Here is a 13,251-nt window from a genome sequence, read left to right on the forward strand (position 1 = left end):
ACATATCTATGACAGTAAATCAACGCAATTATTTTGTTTACTTCTGTTCAAGAGACATTTTCCAAGTACAGCAGAAGAATCTCAGTGCCATCTGCATGCGTTTGCCTGTGTAGAAAAGTGGGAAGTGCGATCATAGGTGGGAAGCTGAAGGCACTACGTGTTTGGAGAAACGGATGCTTATACCAAAAGTACAGTGGCAAAAGCAGCCACCACGTGTTCACGTAAACTCAGTTACACTGCTTTCACATACGCAATAAGGATTTGCTACCCATCAGAGCCTTTGCAAAGATCCGTGGCCAACTCATCCTATATTTCATCCCATATGCAACTTGAAACTATTTTCATGTAAACAGCCGCTCCTCCTCAGCCAAATCTAGATATTGCGCGTCCTCTTAGCGACACAGAACTTCTTAGGCTTGATCTTAGAGTGAACAGAGACCGACTGACTATAGTTGTCCTCCTGAAAAAGGAGAAAACGGTGGCGTTACCACGAAGGAGCAAGGACGGCTGGAAAGAAGGCCGAATGTTTAGCTGTCGCTAGGGTCTCTTGGCATGCGGCTGATACACCTGGAAGGGTGGCAAGTGCATCTGTGCGAGCACGGAGAAAGCAGAAGGCACGGCGTTTAACTTGAAAAAAAAAAACAAGCCCCAAAAAACCAAACCGACAGCGATTGCACAACCAGATAGGCTATTCCTTTCACATGTAAATACGAGTGTGCCACCAAGTACAAGCAACCCCCCCAAAAAGCATATATAAGACGCATTACCACATAGTACACGGTTGAAAGTGGTTTGAAGCTGTTTATAGTAAGCCCTAATAGTAAGCCCTAATAACAAGGGCCCCAATGCAGTCAAGAGCGATGCTCCCGAGCTTTTTTGCCGAGTTTCAGACGATAAAATACTTGCTGAAAGCACAACACACCCCCTGGGACGAATCTGACAGCGCCCTTAAGAAAAGCCTTTACCTGTACGTCACAGGCCACGGCAGTCTTCAGTTTTCCCTACCCAAAGTGCCCCGTTCACGCTTTCCACAGGGAAAACGCCACACGGGCTGCAGGAGCCCGGCCTGACGCCGCCGTGAGGAGCCCAGGCTCCGTGCGGCCGCGCCTGCAAGCGGGGGGGCCCGCAGGCACCGGCGCGTCCCGGCTCCCGCGGGCAGGCCGGGGCGGCCGGCCGGGAAGCTGACGGCCACCGACGGGAGCCACTCGGCCCAACTCCGCCGCGCCCGGAGCCCCAAAGCCGCGGCCCCCCGGCCCGATCCCCACCCGCGGGGGCGACCCTGCCTCCCCACGGAGCCGCGCTCGCTCGCCCACCGCCGCGACCCGCAGCCCCGAGCGCGGCGGCGGCCCGGACGCCTCCTACCTCCGGCGGAGCGCCGGCTGCCCGCCCGCCCAGGGGCCGATGCGGCGGCGGCGGCGGTGGCGCGGCGCGGCGCGGCGCGGCCCCTCCCGTCAGTGCGCGGCGCTGACTGAGCCTTCCCGCGCCCGCCGCCGGCAGCCTGCGCACCCCCGCTGTATCCCTGCGCCGCGCCGAAAACACAGCACGGGCGCCGTCGTAGAGAGCGGCGGAACCGCCGCCAACCTCACCTGCTGACAGCAGCCATGGCTGAGGGGACAGAGCGAGCCCGCCCGGCCGGGACAGGCGGCCCTCGGCGGCTGGACTCTTTTAGCCTTAAGTGATGCCGGATTAGCGGAAGGAGAAAAGAATCGAGGAACTCACGAACGGTTTTTTTTCGAAAAGGCCCGCGGCCGCCTAGGATTGGTGGAAGGGCGGACACGTGACCGCGCGGCGGAACCAATGGGGAGCGCGGAGGCGGTTTGATTTCAAATGGCGGCGCGGAGCCGCTCGCCGCCTCAGGGCGGGCTCTTCCCGCCGCCTCAGAGCCTGCTGGAACCCCTCTGCTCCCTCACCGGGCTCCCCGCCCCGCAGCCTGGGACCGGGACCGGTTTCTTCAGTGCTCCTGTGAGGCAGAGGGACTCGTAGGGGCTCAGCTAGGTCCCTAAAATGCGCCCCTGTAGCTACTCATGTTGCTCGAACCTTATGAGAACTCCTCAGGTCAGTAAAAAAAGGTCCAGAATCAGTTCGTATCGCTTCAGCTTAACTTAGGTAACTGCTTTCTAAACTAATTTAAGTTTAAATCTGCTTTCTGCGCTGGTCTGTTGGTAATTGGATTAAAACAAACATAAAAATAAGGGGTTTTAAAGGAGGAAAAAAAGGGAGCAAGGAGGGAGGGAGAAAGCAGCACTAAACGCTAAACTAGCATTTTAAGTCCCTTTTAATCAGCCATTTAGCTACCTTCACTTATCTACAAAACCTGATGCCCATCTGTGCTCCCTGACAGGAATCCATTACTAAGACTTGAATTTTAGAATCTGTAAGACAAACAATAAAGACTCACACACACTGTTGGTGCTGCTTGGTATTTGAAGGCAGAAGGAAAAAAGAAAAAAAAAAAAACAAACCAAAACCCACAAACCCAAACCTGTCAAGTAACCAGAACTCAGTTCAGTCACACAAAGGTGGAAAGAGCTGTTCCTAGACAAATCCAACAGCATTGCCGTCCACATCCTTGATCAGACTTACATTTTTTATATTGCTATCATGTTTGTATGAGTTTAAAAATTAATCTCCAATCAATGAGATAATCTTCTGGTATTAAAAATAGGCCATAATTTGAAAATTATAAGACCAAAAAAAAAGAGAGGAAGGTACCTTTGAATATCATCTCAGATCAGAAACACTTTTCAGAGTGGAAAGGCTTTTAACCATCACCCTCTCCAGAATACACAAGATACCTTTTAAAAATGCTTTTAAAAATCTGTGCAGAAGAACGGCAGATTATGCTGAGAATATGCAACTTCCATCATTACATTCAGTTCTTCCTGTAGTTTGAACATTTGTACCGGCGGTCTGAAATCACAAAATACAGGCCCCAACCACCTAATTTTATTCTCCGGAGTCTCTTCTATGTGATGCACAATATTAAGTTTTAAAGGCAAGCTACCTATTTGCCTTCTCATTCTTTTTGATGTCCCAGGGAGTCATGAAAGCTTTCGGACTTCTAGGCCAGAGATGGGAAGGTGCTGTTTTCACCTCCCCGAAGCAGTATAGGAAAGTGCTTAACAACCAAGGGCATAGAGATTTGCCAGGCAGCACCTGAAGATTTGGGTGACCTAACACTCTTCCCCTCCCTGGTAGGCCAGTACCGAGGGGGACAGGGAGCAAGACTGTTCTATTGGCACCAGTTTGCTCAGACTGTCTGAAACCTCATTTTTTAGGCCGTGGTTCCACAATAATCTAAGCCAAATTAACCTCTGTTGCTGGAGAAGTAAACAGAAAAGAAATTTAAAATAAGCATAAAGTACTGCCAGAAATTCTGAATAATTGGGGAAAAAAAGGGAGAGCAATATACTGTTAGAGATTATATTTAAAATTTACCCTGCCTAACATACATAAGTAAGTTTGCATTGCTGATGTTTTCCCCCCTATTTCCTAGCCACCAAACTGAAACTGGTAACTAACACTGACAATTTTGTTTTGATCTCTTAAAATGACCACAGGAAAAACATCCTGAAACAGCAGTGTGCGTTCCATCTTGCACAGTAGTTTTGATACACACCATATTGTCAAAGACAGATAAAACCAAAATATTTCAGTTACCAGACTCCTTCAAAAAGCAAATCTTATTTTTACCATAACTGATTTACAGCAAAGACAGCCTCGCTCAATTCCTTTCTTTCTACCCCAACATCACACTTGCACAGTTTCCCTGTCCAAGATGGCTGGGGAAACTCCAAGGGAAAATAGACAGGTTGTTGAGTGATGCCTGATTTTTTATTTTTATTTTTATAATAAATATGTATTACTGAGATAGGAACCTGGTGACCTTAATTCCAAGTTCAGGTTCTATGCATGCGTGGGGGAAAGAGATACAAAGGGAGAAAGGCCTTTTACAAGGTCAACCAGTCTTTTGTGCTTCAGGGGATAAAAGTCTGCTATTCAGATCTTTCACAAAGCAGAACTCCTTTTGATATTACTACTTTTTATTTAATTATCTAGTTTGCCTTCAAATACTATTTTCTGTGGTACGATGACTTTAGGGTACTTTAGACGTGATACAGTTAGATGTAAGCAGCTTTTTTTTTTTTTTTTTTTCTTTTCCTTTGAATTAAATTACGCTCAAGTCCATTTTATAAGCTTTGGTGGGGTTTTAATTTAGTTCAGCATATTAAATCATGACCTTATTATCGTACCTTCAGCTTGTCATGATAGCTTTTTGCTACTGGACAATCTTGTATTTAGATGTAAAACGTTCAGATAAAATCAGAATTCTAACACTGGGTATCATTGCCAATAAACAGATACTAAAGTCAGATCCTTCCTGGGGGTCTTTACAAGTGCAGTTATACCTGAACAACATATGTAAACCAAATGGTTTATACCAGTAAAACTCTTTGAAAGCCTAATTCATTACAGTCTCTACTAGCCCACATCTGATCAAACTCAGCTGGAGAGCAAAAGAGCAATTTTGCTGCTGTCGTTATATGGGCATTGTCATGTTGACAAGACCTTTGGTGATTTTACAAAAAAAAAATAAATCTGCAGTATGCCAATAATTGTACATTCTGGCATGACATACTGTGGTTTGTCAGTGCACTTACTGCACAGAATCCTGTCACATCCTCTGTGATAAACGTCTCTGCAAAACCAGCAACACTTAGAGGAAAACACAAATTATAATAAAGGTTTTAAGTGTGCCTTTAAATCTGCCTTCAAGACTAGCAGTGCTCTCTTAAAGAGTAGGTATACAAATATTTGCAAAAGTAGATCTATAGGAGGGAAAACAATGACATTTTCTTCAAGGTTTAAATTTTCTGTTAGGGTAATTTGTATCTGTGAACATTTAATTTACTAGGAGTAGGAGTCAACAGCTACATCTGCATACACGTTGAAGTAAAGCTGTCAACTTTCAAAAAACATGTTGAAAAATAGCTTATTTTAAATCAGTCCTTGAATCTCCTCGCTGGTTGTGTAGACATTTTTAACTTACTTGACCAATCAGCAGGTAATTAGGAAAAAGCTACTTCCCTGAGATCCATCAGAATGGCTCTGTGAGCCTCTTCAGGACTTTATAGAATCATAGAATCGTTTAGGTTGGAAAAGACCTTTAAGATCATCCAGTCCAACCATTAACCTACACTACCAAGTCTACTCTAAACCAATCAAGGGTAGACTAGACTAAACCATGTCCCCAAGTGCCACATCTACCCGTTTTTTGAACACTTCCAGGGATGGGGACTCCACCACCTCTCTGGGCAGCCTGTTCCAATTCTTGACCACACTTTCCGTAAAGAAATTTTTCCTAATTTCCAACCTAAACCTCCCCTGGTGCAGCTTGAGCCCATTTCCTCTCGTCCTATCGCTAACTACTTGGGAGAAGAGCCCAACCCCCCCCCTCCCTGCCCCCTCCTGTCAGGAGCTGCAGAGCGATCAGGTCTCCCCTCAGCCTCCTCTTCTCCAGGCTGAACACCCCCAGTTCCCTCAGCCGCTCCCCACCAGCCCTGTGCTCCAGACCCTGCCCCAGCTCCGCTGCCCTTCTCTGGACACGCTCCAGCACCCCAATGTCTTTCTTGTAGTGAGGGGCCCAAAACTGGACACAGTATTCCAGGTGCGGCCTCACCAGCGCCGAGTACAGGGGAACAATCACCTCCCTGCTCCTGCTGGCCACACTATTCCTGATACAAGCCAGGATGCTGTTGGCCTTCTTGGCCAACTGGGCACACTGCTGGCTCATGTTCAGCCGGCTGCCTACCAACACCCCCAGCTCCTTTTCAGCCAGGCAGCTTTCCAGCCACATGATCAGGCTTATCGGTGGAAGACCATGACCCAATAATACAGAGGCCCCTAATCACTAAAGCATGCTGGGGCTGAAGTCTTGAGCCAAGAGCACAAGAACAACAACAAAATAAAGAGAATTAGAAGAATTAGCATCTTAACTCCTCATATGAAGATCCTCACACAAGGTCATTTGTTCTAGTTGCTGAACAGCTGGTTTGGAAGCACTTGAATGAACGAAGCTTATTTCTCACAGATTGGTACTACTACTGGTTTTTAACTGAAAGTCTAAGAAAGCACAAGTTTAAAGCTTTTACTAGCTTAGGGCTTTTATAAGGTACATAGGTATTAGGTAAATAAGGCATTAAATTCAGGCAGCAACTTTAGTATTAGTGAAAGGCCATTACCACTAATCAGCCCCCATTTTTAGAAAATGGGAGTTACCTTTGAATACACTTAGCGCCTTCTCCATGTAGTTGTAATTCGGCCAGCGGATCCAGAAGACACAGGAGGGAAATCAACAGAGGCACAAACAAAACGATGGCGATAAGCCTTGCTTCTAGAATTGCCAAAACTAAAAAAGTTCAGACAGAATTAGACCTGGTTAATGGATGATTACACTGCTAACTTCTAACAAAAAAGTGTTAATGTAGATGTGTTTAACATCAATTCAGTTGCACAGTCATCACAGATGAGTTCTCAATTTGATTTAATTTATGAATTTTTACTGGGCACTGAAATATACCTTGGGCTATTCACACTGTGGAAAGCAAAGTCTAGAGATTAGTAAATTATGGTATGATGAATCTCTGAAAATTTAATCTTTTGCACTAGACTTCCTCTCCTAAAATGATGGTTTATTACACAGACATAATTGCACCTAAGATTTTTTTGAATGCTTGTATTCATACACAGAACCGAATTTTGAGAAATTGTTTTACATGTGAGGAATCTGCATGTGAACAAATATGCTGTTTTCCAAAATGGTTTTTGTTCACCTTTAATAAATTATTTGAAATAACACATTTCTCTTTCTTTTAAATGGTGAACGATAACCATAACAAAGCATAACAAAGTAGTAGTAGAACAAAATCATCAAAGATCAAACTTCCGTATATGATGTGAAGCAGCAACAGGTATTTTAAAGCAAAAAGTTCTGTACTTCACAAAATCGAAGTTCATCTTGAAAACTAGCTTTCCAATAGGCTGTTTTCACATAAAGCCTTCAAAGCTATGAAGGACGACTGGAAAGCAAACTGTGCAGTGTCATGGTGGAATATATAATTTTTTTTAAACGTAAATGAATATGTTGTAGTCCATCTCTGGGACTGGGCATGTTTTTGTTCTGTGTGTAACAGACGTGCCAACTGCAAAGTTACAGATAATACGTAAGTGTACTGCTCACCCAGAAATATATCCTTGACAACTCTGGATATTAAACAGTTCCCTCTCATCTGGGAACAAAGTTCTTACTCCAGGAAATTCTGCCATTAACTTCAACAGATCACTTGTAATCCTGAAGGCAACCGTAAGAGGGGTTTTGCATTGCCCATTCAGTCCTTTTTTGCATTGTCCATTCAGTCCTTTTGCACATCTGCTATTTGGGTAAGAGTTAGTGATTTGTACTCTTGTTTGTTGTGCCTGGGGCAAGATTCCCCTGAGCTCCGTTTACACAGACCAATTACCATTCAGCAAAATATATCAACTTCTATTAAAGTATACAGTACTCGAACAGGGGAGGAAAGCTACTCCATGTGCTGCTTCCTTGGAAACAGCTTGTACTTGATCCATAGGCTACCATGTGGTTACCATAAAAAAAATCTTAACTAGAAAATACTTATATAAAATTTTGAAGCGAAGTAATGTAAAAGCAAAAAAAAAAAAAAAAAAATCCATAAAGACTAAGGCAGCACTGGTGTCTCCAAGAAGACAGGAACATAATCTCTTGCAGAGACCCTGAGCAGGACGGGTACAGCCCTCTGGCTGCTCGCTCGCTGCCTGTTGTATGGAAACACAAAAGATGTGGCCCGCAGCCTATTCTGCTGCACCCCGGCTGCAGGTATCGGATCGCCACCACCACACATGCGAACTGAGCTTCATAATCCGATCCTATTGCAACTGTGCTAAATAATTCCTTCTCGAGCTCTTCCAGGCTGGTATAGGTTTTCCTTTCTTTGTGTCTACCCAACTGGCATGAAGTCACAACTCAGGTCTTTTGTTCAAAGTTTATAAATAGTTTGAGGGTGACATGATTCCTAGTTTTACTCATTAAAAAATAATCCAGCCACCAAGCCAGGAAACATGAAATTAATTATTCCTCTACCCTTAACTGGGTTTAGTGGTGGACTTGGTAGTGTTAGGTTAATGGTTGGACTGGATGATCTTAAAAGTCTTTTCCAACCTAAATGATTCTATGATTGATGAAGACACTGGAACAATTTCTAATGCAATGGAAACAGGTGAAAGAAAAAAACCCAATTATTTGTGACAAGAACTTCCTTGGCAAAGTCTCAGCCTGATTAATAATTTAGTAATTCTCCTACTCTGTGCAAAGTAGCACAGAAAATGTGTAAAAGTCATTAGAAGAAAGCTCTTATTAAAATTTCTAAATTACAACATAATCCTTTAATACCTAAGATGAAGAACATTCACAGTGAAGTTCAATTGCTTGAAAAATTCTCAGATGCACTGAATAATGTCTGTATTAAGGAAAGCATAAGGCTTGACTTATATGCCCTATACAGAACAAACATGTCATGTCTTTGATCTTGCTTAGTTTATATTGTTTAAACAACCTATTAAAATAAATATATTTCATGAACAGTTTACAATGAAAGTGTGGGGTTTTTTTCCAAAAGCTGAGTTTCTAAAAACATAACCATCTTCAGCATCACAAGATGTAAAATGCAAAAACTCGATAAAGCAGCACAAGGTCTTTATGGTATTGCTTTGTAACGTTTAGAAGCAGGAAAAAACCACGTGCGCATTCTCATCAGATGAGCCAAGAAAAATTAATCACTAGAGAAGTGTATGTAGTTCTTACATGTAATTAAATAGAATCTGTACCTTTTGCAATCTTGTTTATATATACAGGTTTCATACTTTCTGTATAGTTTTATTATTTCTGTATTCCAGTGAGGTCTTACGGTTCTTCTGTTTGCTACGATTTGTCATTAAAATGGAACACAGTAAAGAACAGGGTATCTGTTGTGAGAGAAACATTTCCACTCATTGGATCTTAATTATACCATCACCTTCTCACTGAAATGTCTTTTTACAGGATGTTAGAGGTAAATACAAAAACTTTATTATCAATACAGTATCTAAACAGCCATACGTTAGCTGCTTTAAGGAGGTGAGAATCCCAATTCCTTTCTACAACTTTAGATTTGTTGCTAATAAACCCACTATGATTGGCTGTATGGTAACAAAGGCACTCGTTATTGTTGCTCTTTAATACAGAAGCAGCCCCACAGAAGCGCACTAAGGTGAACACAGGAAGAAAGGCATTCTTCGTCTCATAGCTGGTAAACCCAATTATTTAGCTTGAATAATCTAAAAATGGTGATTCCGTTGTACTGCTAGACAGAACCTTATTACACTAGAAACTGTGCAGATCTGTAGTAATCAGTAAGTACAATTATCAATAATTATTTAACCAATGATTAATTAATAATTGATTAATACTTGAGAGCATTCTATTTTCTGAACTCACACAAAGTTAACTTTCAGTGGGCTCACAAGCTGTGCGTCTTGCTATCTGCTAAAAGTATACGATCCAATCACACAAAATATTGTATCAGCTCATCTGGAATTATTAAAAAAAATTAATAGCTTTTACATGTAATGAAAAAGATTACTCTTAACTTGGTACTATTTAGTGTCACAATAAGAAACAGCAGTATTTTCCTGAACACTAATTTCCTAAAGGCTCTGTATTTCAGTCTGGCGTATCCCTGTATTTAAAACTCTGCAGGCAAATCCTCGATTAGTAAATCTATCTTTTCGATGAAGCAAAGACATCTCCTCAGGACGCACGTGCTTGCTATCTTCTGAAAGCAACACTTAAGTTACTAGTGGCAAACATGTCTACAGTTATTCCCGGATGGTTCAATTTCTGTTGAAAGCAGCGTGATAACCAAGCGCAAACACTTAAATGTTAGAACAGTGCACAAGAAGGACACGCAAACTAAAAGTTCTTCCAAACAAGCATGGGGAAAAAAAAAAAAATCAGAAAATTATCTCCACCGAAAAGGGAGCTCCCAAATGTTAGGTGTACCAGGTGAAACAGGGCTAAAGGGGTCAGACACATAAATATCGCTTCATTAAATCACACTTGAGAAATAATGTTCAATCTTTTCCAATCTCAGTGATGTCAGCTTGACATTAGGATTGCAGTCTTTCAGCATAGTTACTCCTGGGTTACATACATCTCCCCCGACACTTGTTACAACAGTGGGCCATCTTGAATTTTTTTGGCACAAGGTCCAATATACAGCCTGTTAAAATTAATGAAGAAATTGCTGTTAACTGGAGTGGGCTTTCAGTCAAAAATGGGTGACAGAGTTGAAGGTTAAGCTACTATTTTTATCTTGGTATGACACCGTAGCATACCACAGCACTGTTAAAGCTTGCATACAAAAGAACAGAAAGGTTTTGCGTGCTGTGAGCGAGCTCTCTCCCCTCTCGCTAACCTTCCCATTTGGTGAAATCCCATCTCCCTCAGAGACCAAAACCCGCTCCTACATCCTGCGGAGTGGCCTGCAGTGCAAAATGGTGCTGGGCTGCCACCTCTCCCCAAAGCAGCACAACCCCCTTCTTGTCCAGAGAAGGGCAGCGGAGCTGGGGCAGGGTCTGGAGCACAGGGCTGGTGGGGAGCGGCTGAGGGAGCTGGGGGTGTTCAGCCTGGAGAAGAGGAGGCTGAGGGGAGACCTGATCACTCTGCAGCTCCTGACAGGAGGGGGCAGGGAGGGGGGGTGTTGGGCTCTTCTCCCAAGTAGTTAGCGATAGGACGAGAGGAAATGGGCTTAAGCTGCGTCAGGGGAGGTTTAGATTGGATATTAGGAAAAATGTCTTCACCAAAAGAGCGGTCAAGCACTGGAACAGGCTGCCCAGAGAGGTGGGGGAGTCCCCATCCCTGGAGGGGTTCAAAACACGGGCAGACGTGGCACTTGGGGACATGGTTTAGTGGGCATGGGGGTGTTGCGTTGATGGTTGGACTGATGATCTTGGAGATCCTTTCCAACCTTAATGATTCCTCATTTTACCTTCATTAAAAAACAATCCAGCCAGCAAACATGAAATTAATTATTACTCTAACCTGAACTGGTTTAGTGGTGGACTTGGTAGTGTTAGGTAAATGGCTGGACTTGATTATCTTAAAGGTCTTTTCCAACCTAAACGATTCTATGATTCTGTGATTTTTGCAGCTCTGCCCCGCTCACACGCTGTGCTGGAAGGACGGGCTCGACCAAAAAGCAGAGAGCCGTCGCACTAGGTGCCGTACCAATACACTGGAGGTGCTGCAGGGTCAGACTCCAAATCCTCGCATTTATCCTCAAAAGGGAAGGCTGCAATGGAACGAGTCACGTCAAAGCTCTATGTCGTCACGTCTTACTTATTAACGCAGTTTGGGAAGACCTGGCCTTTTGATTGCGATCGTGAGTTTATATGCACTTTATATGCACAGGGCTTCAGTTACGACACGAATCCGAATATTACTTCCAAATAGCTGCAGATAAGTACTGAAAAATTATTTATCTAGATAATGGATTTCAACTCCTTTAGAATACTTAATTTAAATGAACACACAGTACAGGAATGAAATTAAAAGATTTAAAGAAAGTAATACAATTTGAGAATAAAAACGAAGCTTTGTTCTTGCATCAGGATGTATTAGATCTTGCAATTTGCATATACAAATAATTCAGCAACATTCACCGGCATTAAAAACACAGCAAGATCAAATTATAAATGTAATAAAAGAAAATAATAATAGCTGAAACTGTATAATACATACATATATTAGAAAGATTTGACGAATTAAATACAATTTGGTTATACAGAAAAGTTTCAACAGCTTTACATTAAAAATGGGCCTAGGGAAATGAAAACATTCCAAAATACTGAATGCAGGTGGGTCAGGCTCATTTTAAAAGTTTAAAAAACCGATACGTAAAAATACCCTAAAAAACATTGGTAATTACAGTATGCGTTCTTCATTAAGGCCCAATTCAGCAAAGCACTTAAGGGATTGCTTCAGGAACAAAGAATCTACGGTATTTAAATGTTTTGTGGAACGGGGATGTCGTAAAGCGAATGCTTAAATGCTTAGGTGAACTGGAACCTAGCTCAACACATGAAAACAGACAGTCAAGTCACATAGTGACCAAAACCACGTACAGATCAGAATGTACAACTTCTAATCGACTATTTGGCATTTTAAAAGTAATTCCATGCAACATAGGAAAATTTCAAAGAAAATTCATGTGTATCTGTATCAAGATACAGCTCCCCAGTTCTTAGGCTGCTGCAATGAGCAGGCCAGTGACTGAACACCAGAACTGGAAAGCAAGCTTTGCAAATTCTAAAAAAAAAAAAAAGTCACTATGTAGCTCTCTTTGTGACTTCTGAAATATATTATAGGTATTTCTGTCTCCTCCTAGACATCTTAATATAGCTAGCAACTAAAAATCTGAGTACCCACTTAGCATTTGATGTTTCGGCTTAACTCCATCCTACTACTCACGGCAACTACAGAGAGCTGCCTGTGCCCTGCAGAACGATCCCTGGGAGTAAACCCCGCGGGCCGGGGGAGTTCTGCAGCTCCTGCAGCCCTGGGTCCCCGCTAGCATCGCACCGCGTTGCCACTGCACGGAGGAGGTTTGCTTCACGAGGCAACTCTTCATCCATGCTTTTATTTCGGGGACCCAAAAGGCTGTCCAACAAATTGTTTTTTCAAATTTAGGCTAAATGTCTGGAAAGATCCCGACATTGGGATCTAACGGGACAATAAAACATGCTGCTTTGGAAAACGGTGGCAATTGCTTTGCATTATTTTCTATCATTTAACCTGTCTGAGTCTCCCTGTGCTACAAATGATCATACTGAAAACCCCACTGTACTGGTTTCCATACTGAATTTATTTGATAGCTTTTTAAAGTTCGATAAAATTTCAGCATGCAGTAGTAACGTAAACTTACTTCGCATTCGTTTTCATTACTCGACACTTTCTGCGTCTTGAGCGTATCTCCTAATAGCAACTCACAACAAAGGTTTAGTCTTTAAACAATCTTTTTTTAAGTGCATAATTTACTGTACAAATAAATACAGAAGTGCATCGATGGGAAGACAAGAAGCAGTAAATGGCAGTGTTCGGAACAGCGTGCTTAGAAATTTCTAAACTGCGCCTTTTCC

Source organism: Pelecanus crispus, chromosome 10 (genome assembly GCF_030463565.1).
Source record: "Pelecanus crispus isolate bPelCri1 chromosome 10, bPelCri1.pri, whole genome shotgun sequence".
Classification (NCBI taxonomy): domain Eukaryota; kingdom Metazoa; phylum Chordata; class Aves; order Pelecaniformes; family Pelecanidae; genus Pelecanus; species Pelecanus crispus.